Raw genomic sequence first — 18,497 nt, 5'->3', positions numbered from 1 at the left:
TGCTGTTCGAATGGAAATGCCATTCCCCGATCAAAATGGGCAGCCACCTGTTCTGCAGTTCAAAAACTTCCACCATGCTGATAAGATGCCCATCGTGGTATATTGCGACTTTGAAGCTATTCTGGAGAAAATCCATACATGCCACCCGAATCCTGATGAAGCATACACGCTGCGGTATCAAAAGCATAAAGCATACAGCTACTGCATTTATGTGAAAGCTGATAACACCATCATTCCTGTACACCTCACTTCAGCACTTCCATCAGAGCCTGAATTGTATCGCGGTTGTGACGCAGAGGATAAGTTCATCTCACGCATTGTGGAGATTGGTCATGATGTACAAAAAATATTTTCTACATCTGTTCCTATGACTCCACTCACACATGCACAGAACACTGCTTTTCTGCAAGCAAGAGTGTGTTGCTACTGTGCAGGAAAGTTTGGAGGAACTGCAAAGAAAGTTCGTGATCACAATCACTTTACCGGTGAATATCTGGGGCCTGCATGTAATGACTGCAACCTTCTCAGGCGCAGACCAAAAAAGTTGATTGTGTTCTTCCACAACCTGACGTACGACCAGAACTTCATTATCAGGAAGTTGGGGTACGACAGTAAAGACATCTTCATAATCCCGAATTCAGAGGAGAAGCTGATAACTTGTTCCAAGAAGTTGTATGATAAGTTCAGCATTCAGTTTGTCGATACGTTCCGTTTCATGAGTCGGGGTCTTGCTTCGCTCGCTGAGTTCTTGCCGGCAGACAAGTTTGTCAGTACTGCTGAGTTTTTCGCGCCTGATGAGTTGGAGTTGGTTACCCGCAAGGGTGTCTTCCCGTATGATTTTGTGGATTCTTTTGCTCGACTAGATGATACTAGTCTTCCGCCTATCGGCGATTTCTACAATAGTCTGACTGATTCCATGATTTCAGAGATGGAGTACGCTCATGCAGTGAAAGTCTGGGACAAGTTTCAGTGTGCTACTTTGGGGGAGTACGCTGACTTGTACCTAAAGACGGATGTTCTGATTTTGGCGGATGTATTCGAGAATTTCCGTTCCATCTGTTTGGAGACATACAGCCTAGATCCGTCTCACTATATTTCTTGTCCAGGGTTCGCTTTCGATGCAATGCTTAGAACTACAGGTGTACAGCTAGAGCTTCTTACCGATTATGATATGTACATGTTTGTGGAGGCTGGTATTAGGGGGGGAGTAGCGCAAAGCATTAAACGTCATTGCGTAGCCAATAACTCCTACATACCTGAGACATATGATGCATCCAAGCCATCCACATTCCTGGAGTACATTGATGCAAATAACTTGTACGGGTGGGCGATGTCTCTGCCGCTTCCAATTCGACATTTCCAATGGGCAGACACATCAATTGATGTCGTGTCTGTTCCAGATGATTCTCCTACAGGCTACATTATTGAGTGTGATGTGGAGTACCCTCCCGAGCTCCACGAAAGTCATAAAGACCTGCCATTTCTCCCCGTAAATCAGTGTCCGCCCGGCTCAAATCAATCAAAGCTGATGACAACACTTGAAAATAAAGAGCACTACATTGTCCACTACAAAAACCTACAGCAAGCAGTATCTCATGGGTTGAGAGTGACTAAGATACACCGAGTCCTACAGTTTGAGCAGTCGGCATGGTTGGAGCCCTATATTCGGCTGAATACCAACAAGCGGAAAGCAGCAGCCAACGAGTTCGAGAAGGAGTTCTTTAAGCTCGCTGTGAACTCGACATTTGGTAAACTGATGGAAAATAAAAGGCGGAGGCTCAAAATGGAGTTGGTGTGCTCTGAGAAGAGGTTCAAGAAGTTGGTGTGTCGTCCATCCTTCAAGGACCGTACAATGTACGAACCGAATTTGTCTCTAGTCCACCTTAATCACGAGACCATCATTTTCGACAAGCCGATCTATGCCGGACTGGCCGTACTAGATCTTTCAAAGATTCTCATGTACGACTTCCACTACAATACCATGAAACCCCGTTACCATGACAATATTCACATGATGTATATGGATACAGACAGTTTTGTGTATGAGATCCAGACAACAGACTTTTACTCAGACCTCAAAGCCGACCCTACACTGATGGCTAAATTCGACACCAGCTGCTACCCTTCCGACCACCCATGCTTCTCCCCCATCAACAAGAAAGCTGTCGGTAAATTCAAAGATGAATGTGGGGGAGAAGTGATGGAGGAGTTTGTAAGCCTACGGGCCAAACTCTACGCCTACAGGTGTGGTGGTAAGAGCGAGAAAAAGGCCAAGGGCATCCAGCGATGTGTGGTCAAAAACCACATAACATTCGATGACTACCTGGATGCCCTGCAAGACCACCGCACAATGAGGGCAGGCGTTAGAGCAATTCGCTCCCGTCAGCACATACTCTATACTGAGTACAGCAATAAGCTGGCCATAACGTGGGAGGACGACAAACGGTTGATCTGCGAAGATGGTATCCGCACGGTCCCCCACGGATATGTTGGATGCGATGAATAATTTTTTTTCTGTAAATAGTTTGGTTGTTGTTTCCATTAATTTTATAGTTTTTCTGTTGTTTTTTTTCGTTTTATAGTTTTCATTTTGTTGTACAGTTTATGTTTTTGCTGTACAGTTTTCATTTTTGTTATATAGATTATGTTTTTGATGTATAGTTTTCATTTTTGTTGTAAAGTTTCCGTTTTTTTATGTGTTGTTTCTGTTTTTGCCCAATTTTTGATGTGTAAAATATGTTCTTAATTTAGTAAATACAATTTTACCTACATATTGTTTATTATTTTTAATATAGAACCAATATCCCACGAGGTACTGATACTTATAAATGTCTTACAGAATGGTGAAATGCAATTATACACAAACATTAAAATATCTGCTTCCATGCAGCTTTTAAAACACGAGTACGCAAACATGAGAAGAGAATATTACTTGTGAGTTAGGACTCGGAAAAATTTCTCGTCCGCTAAGATGGAGTAATAAAGGTTTTTTTAAATTATCATTACTTTAACTAACGCATCCACAACGATAGTATTGATAACATATATTTTAGTTAAAACCTATAAGTGATAAGACTTTAAGAAAAAATGTCGGTTAAAACAGCAAAATGACTGTGGATTTTGTGGATTTTGTGGATTCTGTGGATTTTGGTCTATAAGGTTCATAACAATGTTGGTAGAGAATTGTAACTCGACCTTACATACACTAACATACTTTATAAACCTACAACCGATGATGACACCCATCATATGAAATCAAGATGGCAGTCTCCACTAAATAAGATGGCTGCCTCCAGCAGACAACGATGGTGTATATATTTTTTCCTGATTTTCTAAGTTAATAATTATGATTTTCCAAGATGGTGGATGTAACGAAAAATTGTAACAGGAATGAGTGGGGTGTTCGATGACGATGTTATTGTAACAGAGGGGTGGGGGTGCTAGATGATGTATTTGTAATTTAGAGGAGTGGGGTGTTCGATGCGTAGGTTTTTAATTAAAATTTTATTAAATAACATTTTTTTAATTTTATTTTAAAATTTTGATTATTTATTTTTTTTATAAATTTTAAATTTTTTTCCATTAAAATCGGATAATAAATAAAGATTTTTAAGATGGTGGACGAAACTCAAAATGGCGGAATGTTCTAGAAAACAAAATGGCGGATAAAAACAAAATGGTTGCCGGAAGTGACGTCATCCAAGATGGGTGCCGGAAGTGACGTAATCCAAGATGGCCGCCGGAAGTGACGTAATCCAAGATGACCGCCGGAAATGAAGTAATCAAAGATTGCCGCCGGATCCCCGGATCCCCCTCCCCCCTCCCCTGCCCCAGGACCTACTATATTTACCTACTATCGGTCAAACGGTGTAAGAGTTTATCGACGTCATACATGCCAACATCCAATTATATATATTCTTATATTTCGAAATTTTGGGGCTTTCACTTTTGCGGAAAGTGGATGTTCAGGACCTCGAATGGTTTAGAACAATCCATCTCGAAAGAATAGATATTTGAAATTCCTGAAATTGTCGAAATTTTGGGGCATTGTTCCCAAAAGGGGGCGGGGGGTTCGAGGACCCTGAATGGCTCGAAAACACTTAAAATCGAAAGAGATAGATTTTTAAAATTTTTTAAACTTTCGAAATTTTGGGGCTTTAACCACCTGGGGGGGGGGGGGGGGGGGGTGATGTTGAGGACGCCGAATGGCTCGGAAACACTCCAAATCGAAAGAGATATAAAGGAATGTAAGATGTAGGCATTTATTGTACTCCTATCTACCATAATAACAATATTGACAAATAGAAAGCTTATTACCTACCTATGAATAATTATCTAAATAAATTAATAAATAACTGTATGTTTAAGAATTTACGTACATACATAATATTAAACTTCAAAGTATACACACCAAAAAAAAAAAAAAAAACTAAGGATGTTTGTGAAACTATTTTTTATTTGTCATAATTTTTAATAGGTACATTTGTAGGATTTGTTTATATGTAAAACTGTGGTGGCAATATTCCGCTTATCCAAAGGAGTATAGAAATTAATAGAGATATCACTCCCTGTACACACCACAAATCTTTGAATTGAGTAAAAAAAAAACATAGTCCAAAATGAAACAAAAAGTATAAATAACAACTAATTTGACAAAAAAATTTATTCAACTGGAATGACAATGTTAACATCCGCCTGAAATTTAATAGAAGTAGGTAGGTAAGAATACATATATAAGAAATTAAATTAAATTAAAACATACATAAATAAATCATCTCACACTCAACCAAACATAATGTTGAATATGAAATAAAGGAAGATGGCAATTACACGTAACTATTCTAATTAATAAAAAAATCATCTTTCCTGAAATTTATACAACTGGAATGACAATATTAACATCCACCTGAAATTTAATATAAGTAGGTAGGTAAGAATATATATATATATATATATAAAAAATTAAATGAAATTAAAACATACATAAATAAAATTATCTCACACTCAACCAAACATAATGTTTAATATGAAATAAAGGAAGATGGCAATTACACGTAACTATTCTAATTAATAAAAAAGATAAACTTTCCTGAAATAGTAAAATTCAAATTTTTCAATAATATATTACATAATTGATAAATATTTCTGGTCTTCGGTCTCATCATCCCTAAGACTCTTGACGCTCAGCAGATAAATTATAAACACTAAACCAAACTCCTTGCAAATAAGTAGGTACTGTAAAAAAATAACAATATTGACAAATAGAATGAATAAATTTGGAAGAAATTTATAAGTTTAAGAATTTATGTACCTACATAATATATAACTTGAAACTATCCACACAATAAAAACCTAAGAATGTTAGTGAAACTATTTTTTTATTTGTCATAAATTCTAAAATACGTATGTTTCAAAAATGAAACAAAGTATAAATAATGACCAATTTGACAAAAAAAATTGTACAACTCGAATGACATTGAAAACATACACGTTAAATTTAAAAGAATTATGAGTGCCCTAGGTAGGGAGAAAAAAAATATATAGAAGAAATTAAATTTAAAAATGGGTGCGTGTACTTAGGTACGCGCATGAGAAGTTATACTTCTTTGGCATCATTAAAAAATAGTTTTTAATTGCATGCAAAAATATTCCGTGGAGTCCCTCCGCGTGGAAGAAGTGAAACTTTGTAATGTGGAAATGAAAATAGGAATGGGTAGAAATTGATTTTTATTGAAATCATATTGTATCAAATCAAACTAAAAAAATAAAGGAGATAAATTTGTAACGATTCATAGATTGATCTTCAGAGAGAGCGAGACACCTATTGAATGTCTATAAAACTAACTTTTTAATGAGAGCAGATTTTCATGAAATAAATCATGAAATCATTCAACGATAAAAGCTGTTTATTTAAGTAAGCGGACGGGTTCGCCCCAAGGAGAAAATTGACGCGGCGACACCTCGTGGACATATGACACACACTCACTATTTATGTGTCTATAAAACATTATTTTTTTCTGCAATTTAAATTGTAATATACAAAAACGGTATTGAAAATTGAATCAAATATGGCGACACTACAAACTGTCAAGATCTTTATTTTTTTCTTACTCTCTACTTAGTTCCTTACAATAGCAAAACGTAAAGCAATGGCTTGAAAGCTATTGCTCGGCAGACATAGAGGAATGACACTAACAGTTTGTATATCTATGACACACATTACATAAAATTAAGATATATATTTTTTAACCCGTTTAAAATTTATTTTTTTAGACAAGAGATAGCCTATGTCCATCCCAAGGATATAATCTATCTCCTTGCCAAATTTAATTACGATCCGTTCAGCCGTTCAGTCGGGAAAAGGTAACAAACAAACAGACAAACAGACAGACAGAGTTACTTTCGCATTTATAATATTAGTAAGGATAATTATATAATTATATAATTATACTTTTGCATGGTTACGTCTAGTGATCTGTGGTCGATAATTATTATTTACATTAAATAACTTTCCTTTGTTGAGAAACTACCAAATTTAATCCTTCAAAAAAAAGATATATGCTGTGCATGATTTTTTTCTGGAGAGACAATTTGTCAAGTTCCATATAAAACATAAACGAGTACATTTTAACAGTATGCATCACTTACGACAAAAACAGTTAATTTAGATAGAAATTTTCTATGTGCAAATTTCTTCCCAATGATGTAACTTTATATTTGTACCTTGCATAAAAATAGCAACACTTTATTGGTCTTAGCTAGGAAAGAACACTGTATTTTATAAATATGACAAATGATGATCTTATTCTGCGTTTTTCACATTATTCACCATACAGTCTAAATCTTTTTAACAATCATCGAAACATGGTATTGACAATATTTTCATTTTATCATTATAAAAAATTTAAGTGTTTTTTAATTACATGCTTACGTTTTTGCTTCAGCATCTCTATTTATTATGACTTATATGTAACCAATTAAGTTATGACAAAGTTATATTTCGTCTTTAATGACCAATTGTTCTGAAATAATACTAAATGACAATTGGTACACTCCAAACCATGATTAAACATCGTATTATTATATGCAGAACAACATTTTCTTATCTGTTTATCAGTCCGTTTGCAATGTGTTTTGCCTAATGGTTTGAGAACTACTGTAGATATTAAGACGAAACCTTTTATGGTCACTATCTCAAAGCATACACTACCAAACAAGTCTTCTACGACAAACTAATTATAAATCATTTATGTGCTTTCATAGGCAAAATAAGACAGAATGCATTAATAAGACCAAAATATTAAATAACTTATTGATAAGGTCCTCACCCTCAAGCAAGTGTTTTAAAAATGCTTGCAATTTAATTTATAAAAAATATTTAAGATTTAACAACAACTTATTTTTGTATTTACATTAGAAGTGTGAGAATATGTGTTTCACTGCTTTGCGCAACATTGGGCTCTACCCAATTTTTCCCCTGCAAAGTATATTAATAGGAATTATAAAATAATTAAACAAGTTGGCCTTGAGTTGATACACTTAGGTCAAGGTTTCTGTACGAAATAGAACACAAACTTCGATTGATTGGAATGGCTGACCACCTGATAGGTATGCAACCAACTTAGCTGGTTAGTTATGGATAATTTTAGATAACGCCTCCCAAATGTCAAGCGTTTGTTTCCAACATCTTCTGATATGTTTAGTCAAAGAAAATAATTTTAATATAAAGGTCACATGTACAATAATTATATATACAAACTAATTATGTATTATTTTAAAAAACTACAAATACGCGTAATTTACTAGTAGTTCATGTACATTATTATAGAAAATATTGATTTGATTTAAATTTACAGATTTGTTAAAGTCAAGATTTGCACAAAAATAATGAGAAGTTCAAATTTTTCATCCAGTGATGATATGAATTAATAATAATAAAAAAAGATTATACTTGAAAACATGAACTGGCGAAGTCGAGTAATAAACTTTGATAGTGTGACAAGATTTAAAACATATAAGAGGTTATCTGTTCAAATTTATTTGGTGAAGAAAATGCCATATTACGTCCAATATTTCTCCTCCAAATCTGTTGTAAAAGTTACTTGGATATAAAATTTATACTGCGACAGGGCTTTAACTGTCATAATATAAGTTGCGAAATGTATTTCTGTCAATTGACCCTCACTACATTAGCATTTAGCAGGTTACAGACATTAAATTGCGTTACAACTGTTGTTAATTGGATTATTAGCTTTCATTCTGCACCCCTGCTGTATACACGTCTATAAACAAAGAATGTTGCGTAGAGAGCATACGTCTTGCCACTTAACTCAGGGTTTCAAACTAAGTGCTTTGTTTTATGAAGTACTCTTTATCTGAGTATTTTATATCAAGAAATCCTTTATTTTTATGTCCAACGCGTTTAACAATCCATAAAAATATTTGGGTGCATGACAGTTACGTGCTTTAGAAGTGAAACTTCCCACTGCAACAATCCATTTAAACGATAAAGCAAAATAGTCAATAGCCAAATTTCACGACAAAACCAAACTATTAAGTTCACTCTGGATTTTTACCCTGCACGTTCACAGTTGTAACACCTACAAAGAGGCTTACAGTTGTCCGTCTCTCTTCTTCATTCATTATACCCCCTCCCCCTCTTAGTCATTGAGCCCAACACTCCGTAGCGTTGCACTTTTAGTTTAGTTCTGACGAGGAGTCGCCTTAAATTACCCTGTGAAGTTTCACTTAAAAAAAACCTTTGTGTGGCCGTCGTAGTGTATTAGAAATGATACTTCAAAGATTGAGAAATAGGACTTTTGTCGGGCACATAAAAATTGGAAACGTGTGTACAACTACGCAAGTGTACAAGCGTAAAGGCGAGTGTATGAGGTGGTATGCAAGTACTTAAGGATGTGTGCAAGTATCTGAATGCGGAAGTATATGATTGAGCAAGAATGCGAGTTTGTAAGAATATGGGTGTAATATCCGAGTGCGCTAGTTTACGAGCGCGTAGTAACGCAAGCGCGAAAGTACACAACTATATATATGCATAAGTGTGCTATAATGCAAATATGCCATCGAGCGCTGCTGCTACCATCTGCGTTTTCGGCAAGTAATTTAATGGCAAAGTTATGATACACCAATTCACGTTTCACATTTCGTTACCATATGAGCGTTGCACTTTTCGTTGCGCTCTGATGACGTTATCAAGTAAACTTACCCTACCGGTTGTGAAGACGTTTCACTTAAAGAAATCGGTTACCATACCAACGTTACGTACATTATTGCAAATAGCATACAGTATGAGCCTATATTAGATTAAAATTTTATTAAATAGTTGTGAAATCTCTGTTTGTAATATGATCTATGCTTATAATACAATCTAATATATTTCTGCGTATTCAACCTCCCAGTCAAATATGATTTTTTTCCACGGGCCTAGTGAATAGGCATTAGGAAATAGTTGCCCTGATAAGTCCGTACCGTGGAAGGGATGCGCGCGTTATCAGTCGTCGAGTACAACTCGTCTTGTAAAAGTTATCACCCCCTCCACATCTCCTCTCTGCACGAACCTGTACGGGATTCGGGCCGATGTTTTCGCGACTGCGCGCACACGCCGGGACCGCGCCGAGATTGCTGTGTGTGTGTGACCAGTCCCTGCAGACCGTATACGTCGTCTTGCGTGCGGTCTCAGCTATCAAGTCATCTGATTCTTTTGCTGTCTGTGTATGTTATTTCACGATACTGCACTGTATTGTTTTTTTTTTTGTAAATGAAACAGAAATATTCACGTAAAATTACAGTTATATTAAAATTTTTACGTTTACATGAATGAAACTGTATCACTACAAACTACAAAATAGTGTTCGCAGTATAAAACTTGGTTTGGATTCTTGGCTGGGAATTAATGTTTTTGTCCCAGTAGGTACCTCCAATAGCTAACGTTTGCAAACCGTTCTATGAACAGCTTTCCAGTTTTAACTACGCACATTACAAAGCATAATCAAACAAAATAAAGTCCAATATTTTAATATTCAGTTATCTTTTTCATAAATAAAATTTAATCATGCTTGAATGAACCATCATTTAATATATATAATTACGTGGTATTTTTCGTAAAAAAATTAGTTTATCTCGAAAAACATATTTCGTATATGCAACAATAACCACAGCCATATGTTATACAAATTTACAGTATCTTTCTTGCATTGTAGTATTATAGCTATTTCTTGGCAGCTGTTTTCCAAAGGATTTTTTTGGTAAAAATACAGAATAATTTTTTCTGTCTGTGACGTGGTTTGAAAATATTCTTAAGCGCTATTTTTGCTATAGATTAATTTACAGTTTTACGTTATGTGTACTGTAAATAAATCATATATTAAAATCCACAGTTTCAACTTCATGTGTGTGGGAAAATAAGCATATGATGATGTACAGCAATGTTTTATCCCCGTGGCATTACTTTATAATAATTATAAATTATTTACTTCAATTTTCCTAAATCAGCACATGTCGAACAATGACACGTTTGCTTGTTTGTATTTGATGTTAGATCATGCCAGTGTTTGGTATACATTATCTTTATTCATAATGAAACTGTTATTAGTAAAAAGTCTGTACATAGCATGAAAATATGGAGAAAGAAAAAAATAAACTATTGGAAACTGCTAATAAAGCAAGATACAAGGAACTGGATATGAAAATGGAAGTAAGAATTTGGATACGAATAATATACAACTAAGCACTACCAATGTCCTTTTTAATAGGGACTACCAAAATCCCCGGTTTCTTTGACCTTCAGCACAGAATACACAGTCCCTAGACAAAAGGTTTAGACGAAAAATTATACAATTTGCAAGTAATTTGAATGGATTCGAAAGTGTGCCTACTAAGGGAGTTATGATATTTTTAATCTTCTAACCCTTGTTTTTTCTACCCCTTGCAGTTATGGTTGGTCGTATCAAAAAAGGTATTTAGATAACAGTTTTTGGTATTACTCCTACGAGTTATAATACGTTGAAAAGGATGCGATATTTGCAAAATTATGTGAGTTATAGCAATTGTTCTATTTTTTTCAAAAACTCTTCCCTATTTCTACCCCTTTTGTGGAATTTTGCCCATTAAGAAAATGACCTAAATTTTTCATTACTTTATTTTATATATCAGTTTGGAAGTGATTTGTGCACAATTACGGCAGTTATGGTGTGCATATTATTGTGATATATATGTATATAAACTTTTGAGTTGATGATTTTGAGGTCTATGGACCATGAAACGAAAAACTATACAAAGTTTTTTCCGGATGTCGCACTATGGTAACGGTTACAATGGATAGTCTTTCTTCGAACTGTAACGACAAAAACTTCTCCGTTTGAACCTGGACACTCGAGTGATAATTTTACTAATTCAAATATTTCCCAACTGCGTTTATTAAAACACATCCATGTATCAGACAGCTAAGCTACACTTGCAAATAATCCGTTAGATGTTGGGGCCAGATAATCTGTTACTGCAAAACTTACACACGTGGACTATCTCATTATAAGACTACGAGTAGTTATTACAGTAACTGTCGAACACCCGTCAGTGTACAGCTCTAGCACTTTTGAACTATCTTTACATACCACTGAAAAGTAATGTAGGTTTACGCTGATAAAAATTGAGTTATTTTGAGCAAATTAAACTTTTTCTAACAAATTTAGGGCTTGGTCTCATGAGAAATTTCTTTACAAATTTGTAGAGACAGTCGAAATTAACGTTTTTACTCGTATTTGACGACACTCTATATTGAAAAGAAAGGTTCGTGCACTCAAATCATCCTTGTCATTGGATCGCGTGTCGCTTGAATCTATCTGGAGGACTAGAAAACAATGTAAAAAAAAAATGTGACCTAGTCATTCAGTATTCACCCGAGATGTGTAATATCTAACCTCGGTAACTAGCAGATTCATGTGTTCGCATATTGCGAAACACTTATAATTAGGGGCATGAATATTTCGCGATAAGATTTCAGTACTAGTTATGTGGTAAAACATTCTTGCGTTGTCTGGGTTTCATGGTTGGTTGAGTTTCACTCCGGTACATCTCTACTGCGGGCACACGAACCACAACTATTCAGTGCTTGCAGACGGGCGCCAATCACATGGAAGAAACTACTCGCGTGGGCATACTTTTTGCAGATCTTTTCTCAAAAAATACATACCCCTATTTATAACACGAAACTCGGTCATGCAATTTAATGTAAAATTATCTAAAATGATGCCAATCGTAATAACTATGCGAAAATAGTGTTCTCAAATATACATTTATTGATGAGAATCACTCATTAGCTTCCACACCCGAAGCTATAATTCGTTGCTGGAGCGATTTGCAGAGTGAAATATTAAACTATAAACAAAGGCCCGATAAAAGTGAAAAAAACTTTAAAAATATTAAACCATGGCTTGGACCTGGGTTTTGGCAATTCATTTAGTTAAAATGCTGCCAACATTGTAAAAATTTCTCTAACCAGTTAATATTATAAAGATTTCCTTTGGCTTTGTGAACTTTATCTCGCGCCATCCACCATAGATGAAAGTACCGTGCTACGCATTTCCGTTCTATGCGACTTATGCCATATACCTAGAGCAAAGATGTTATACATTAAAAAACACATAAAATTAATAGCTCACGATATCACGTGCAACCTGAAGAGAAGGTGAAATATGTAAGCAGCCGATGAATATATGCTGACTAATTTTCTGTTGAGTCAAATATAGAGCCAGAAAACAACGCAAACACTACTAGTCTGAAATAATTTGTTATTTTGCCCTCACATTTTAATTGCATGCACGCCAGGCTAGACTCAACCTACTTATATAATTGGTCGATAACAAGATAACTTCCTTTGACGGGTCACATGTGATTGTGTAACCACCTCTTCTCCTTGTTTATAACTGGTTCAGGATTGCAAAAGCACCGCAGTCCAATCATCGACTCGAAGCAGATTCTTATGTATGTCAAGTCTTCTTTTACTACCAAATAAATCCGCGTAATAATCCTTGTTCTAATTGAACTGGTGAAAAGGAAAAGGTACAAATTCCATTAACTTCAACTTTCGTGAAATAAAATAAAATACTTATCCCTCGTTAAATACATTTGGTTACAAACAGACTTTACATTGATGATTCATACCTTTAGGTAAGTAGAACAGATTGCCGTATTTTAAAAAGTGTAATAAATTAATTTTTATCACATAAAAATGACAAAAAATAATTGAAAATGTCCCTTTCTTCACATCATTCATTTTTAATTTCCCTTATTACACTCAGTGGGTTTAATTACAAATAAAGACCTAAATATCTAATATTAGATAATTTGTATTTTTTGTAGAATATATAGCTATCTTTTATTGTCTCAAATTGAACAATCACGGCGGATATTGAAACAATTATTTGCAACGTGGTTTTAGGTATCGGTAGGGGCATGAATTATTCACGAAAAATAAATCTGATGCTCATTAGACTGCAATAAGGTATACCTTGCTAGCGATTGTTCCCTTGTAATTGGCGGCCGTCTACAAGAGTAGCAACTGTCCTATTTGGCCGAGTCATTCAGGACGCTTTTGCTCCCGCGCTGGATGGCTGTAATTGATGTGCTGACAGTACACAAGTACCTGAAATAAACCTAGCCAAACACGAAACACAGACAATGCTATACTGCATTTTTTTAAATGAAACATTTATATTAATGTAAACTTACATAAATTTGTTTATGTGTACAACTGAATCACTACAAAATATCGTTCGCAGTTATACTGGTTTCAGATTCTTACGCGGGTATTTATGCCTTGTGTTGTCCTAGTACATCCATTAGTTAAAGTTATTTGCAAACCGTTCCTTGAAAAGCTTTCCAGTATTAACTGCACACTTGATAAAAAAGTAATAATAAAACAAATCAAAGTCCAATGATTGAATACTCAATTTTCTTATCCACTGTTGAAAAAAAAATATGCTTGGATGAAACAATAATTAAAATATATTATTATGCGCCAATTCCTAATAAACATTCAGTATTATCATGAAAGAAAAGTATTTCATATATGGGATGAAAAACAGTTACAACAGCTTTACAAACTATTTCTTGTAAACTGGTTTCCGAAAGAATCGTTATTAAAAGTACATACTGGGAACACAGTTTGAACACACAGCTGGTGTGGGATGTACAAGGCGCTGGGTATCGGGGTTTGTAGTGGTTCTCGGACAGGAGGAAGCCGGCCGTGGCCCGCGCGCCACGGCTTGCGTAGCCGGGTAGCGGCGAGAACATGGGCCGGGAGGGTGCCTGTGGGGAGGGGGGGACGCTCTCCTTGCAAAACGCTGACGCCAGCACATTCGCTCATCCCTCCCTCCCCTCTTCCTAACCCTCTCCCCTCATCCACCACCGCCCGCCCGCCAAGTTTCGATTTTCCCTCCCGAACCGCGGCGCCGCAGCCGACCGCGCCAGCAGTGGGTTACTACAGCTCGCGGGGAAAATATTTCATTACTTTTATAGGTTGGCAGTAAGAACATGTGATGTCTTAGACACCTACACGGGTGTTATTATTGGCACCCGTGTACGTTTGCAAAGAGATTTTCAGATCCACTGTGTGGTTAAAACTTTTCGTGGTTGGCTTGTTTTATATCTACTGTCTGCACACAAACAATTAATAGGGACTGAAAAAATTTCACGGTTTTGAGGACCTCCAGAAGAGACTACATAATCCTATGCACACTTGGGTAAGAGTTCCCTGCTCATTGGTCACTTACTTAAGACATAACTAACCTGGGTTGCCTATGATGCCATAATTATATTGAAGAGAGTTCCTCATTGGCTCAGAGTCCTTTACATAACCGTGGGCCAATCAAAGGTAAAACTTTTTGAATTCTAGCCTACCGCGAAATGAATCGAATTTTTCTTCCTCTAATCATTGGGGACTGAGAAAAAAAATTCGTATTTTCAATGACCTTCGGAATAGACATTCCTCTGTATACTTAGACAGAAAACGCCAATTAATTTTGCTTCCGACTTGCCAGTCCTCTCAACTGGATTATCTATTATTCATACTTGTTTGGTGGAGGATTTCTTATTGGCCCAAAGTCTTCCAGATGAACAGTGAGCCAATAGCAAAATATATCTGCGAATTTGTCAGGTCTATACGCGAACATAGCCATCAGTGCGGAAGCAAACGCATCCTGAATGGCCCGGCCAAATAGGGCAATGGCTTCTCCTGCAGACGGCCCCCAGTTTCAAGGCATGGCAGCTGTTGTGGGCATTCCATTTTCCATTATAATGGGCACTCAAAATGTTTTCACAAAAAATACATGTCCATATTTATTTGTAGAAATTCCAGAATACACACGATTATACACATGAACTGTGTTCTCATTGTACCACAGGTAGTTTTGACACGCCTCCGAAAGACAAGAAACCAATTACGACATTAGACATTCAAATGATCTATTCACATGCAACACATAAAGACCTGAAAAAATCGCGGTATCATTTCGCGATAGGTTATAGAATCCAAATGCGTTTTACTTTTTGCTGCTTCGGTGATTGGACCACAGTTTGTCTGAAGGATTCCAATGAATAACGCTCAACGAAAGAAGCACATGCATTCCAGTTAACAGGGGTTACGTGTCATTAGCCAATGAGCAAGTGTAATTTTCCCAATCACATAGAGGAGCATGGATTCTATACTAGAGGTAATTAAAACTTTCAATTTTTCCAGAACCTGATAAAGACTTACTTGGGGCCCGGCGTTAGATTCGGCGAGCCTGGATGTTAAACACGTATGAAACGAGCATTTAAATGGCCCACTTAGTCAAGGGTGTATATGTGTTAGTGAGGCGGGATGCTAAGTGCGACGCTCGCCAGTGCTTCTAGCGTGGTGTTGCTACTAAGCGCAAAAGACAACTAAGAAATTTGAGTGCTAACCATATAAATGAAGATAAATGTGTAATGCAAGTCTTTTGAGTGCTTTCCAGAATCTCTACCGGGATTTCATGCCTAAAAATTATTCTGACAACTCAAGTTTTAACCATATTTACTTTCCTAAAAATAAAGTTTATAAACGAAATATTGAAACAAAACTACTTATTTGAACTCAGTGTATCCTTAAATTCTTTTCGTAAACAGATTCCATTCGTATATCTTGAACAGTTTCCAAATAGCGTGTATTTTTATCTTTTGAAGCTCTGCATACCGTATGTGTGTCCAGGTACGCGAGGCCCTTAGCTCAATTCTCTCTCAATAGATACGACTTCAATCCCTACAATTTTTTTTTTAATTATGACATTTTCATAGGAATAAGAAGCCAGAAACGAATATTTGAGGAGGGCCGGCTTGGTTTTTCGATGCTCAATTGAATATTTTTCATCCCTTGTTATTTCCAACACTTGCAGTAGTGGTTGTGTGCCGTTGCACTCCGTAACGTTGCATGTACTCAACCTGTTGTCATGATTTTTTTATTTTCTTTTTTTTTTGTGCAACCTGGACATCATGTAGGTTGAATTTTGTGAATTTTGAAAATAATTACTTTGTTATGTAAGTTTTGTATTTTAATCATATCTAAATGTAAATTGTGAAACTTATTTATTATCTAAAGTGAAGTGCTTCAAGATATTTATGTAACAAAATAAAAAAAACATTTAATTTAAAGAACTTTATATAATGTACACATTTGTTTTAAACACTAATATTTAATTACCTTAAACTTTTTCATTTACTTGAGATGTATTAGTGACAATTTTGGAACTAAACCTGTATTGTTTTAATTTTTGCTCACCAAGTTTGACATCTTGTGTCAATATCTATGGTGTAGCTTCTTAAAGAGATGATTTATGTTCCTCTTTTAGAGGTGTAAAAGTAACGAAAAAATGTGTACCCGTATGTATTCGTTACTATAACAATTAGTACTCGTTACTTTCGTATCGTTTCTCGTTACTTCTGATACCGCATGACATGGCACATGCTATGTTATGTAACAGCATCGAATCGAGTCGTATTTCGTACGCGTACAGTATGACGTCGCGTAAATAAAAATAAATCGAATATAAACAATTAAAAATATTTGATAATTAACAGCTTTTGTTAACCAAGAAACAATTAACTCTCATTAGAGCGGCTTTATTATAATATATATTTTAAGATAAGAACATAAAACGTGAAAATACGCGATTATAAAAAACAAAAACATACATATTTATAATTTGTAAAAAATACTTTCTTACGTTGTTTCTGTTAGAATCTAAAACTTTGTCTACACACACAATACCTTTAATAAACAGTAAAAAACTTGGACGACGAATTTCCAAATTATACTTTTATTAATAAACAAACATCGTTCTTTGTAACGAATAAGCGCGCGCATGCATGAAACATACGAAAGATGCGAGTAACGAAATGCATTCGTGTGTAACGTTTCGTTACTCGTTACTAGATGCCGCACCCATTACTCAGTAACGAATACATACGGTTTGCTACAGCTCTATCCTCTTTCTTCTTCCTAATCGGTCAGCCATCATGTAAACATCATTATTCAAATATCTGTTTTAATCCGCTGGATTATGCGGTGAATTGACTGCCGCTTACCGCCTTTTGGGTGAGTTTTCTTTCTTGATTCCCCCGGAATCATGTTATTTATTTATTTTTGGCCAATTTCTTAATATAGGGAAATTTTTTGTTAGTTTCTTTTAGCGGTCCTTGTGGGTGGCGTGAGACATCCGGACCGTGCTTGATGTAGTCCACTAAGTACGGGACGGGAGTGATCCTTTTCTCCTCCGCTATTGGCATCAGGATGCAGCCTACTAATTAAGGAAAGTTTTTTTTTCTTCATCTTTTGGCTTCCAGCAGGTTTCGGCATGTAGTTTAACCTGATTTCGGCATCATCGTCTCTATCTTCGCGTTAAAAAATGATAAATAATCAAGTGAAAGGAACTTTCCGTCGTTTCGTTAAATGAATGAAGTACATTTTAGTTATTAACTTCAAATTTTTTTTTCTTTTATTGTAATTGCCACTCGTGTAACCAGCCATGTGCTTATTGTCTTTTAATGTTTTGTACTAGTACGGGGCCCCAAGCTTGCAGTTTTATTAATTTAATGTTTTGTGAAACTGAAAACTCATATCTTTGTAAGTTAAGTATGTGCATGATATTATTTAAACTATTTAAATAAGAAAAAATGGCCTGAACCAAAATTAAATAGGTATAATTTCTTGTAAAATCAGTTCCTTTCGTAAGTTAATTTAATAAATATTTGTTGTGTTCTATTGGTTGTAAGAGCCACGTATTGAGCCAGTCGGCGTATTTTCTCTACACATACAAAGCGAGTGCCATTGAGACTAATGTCCTGGCCATTGAGCCTAAGGTCCTGGAACTTCCCTGTTGTGTCCCCCCCCCCCCCCCCCCACAAGGTTAACCTAACCGACTGAGGTGGATATGGCAGAACAGTTGGTTACATAAAAATTTGTTGTAGAC

The sequence above is a fragment of the Bacillus rossius genome, chromosome 1, assembly GCF_032445375.1.
Source record: "Bacillus rossius redtenbacheri isolate Brsri chromosome 1, Brsri_v3, whole genome shotgun sequence".
Lineage (NCBI taxonomy): Eukaryota > Metazoa > Arthropoda > Insecta > Phasmatodea > Bacillidae > Bacillus > Bacillus rossius.
This window is presented reverse-complemented; position numbering follows the sequence as displayed.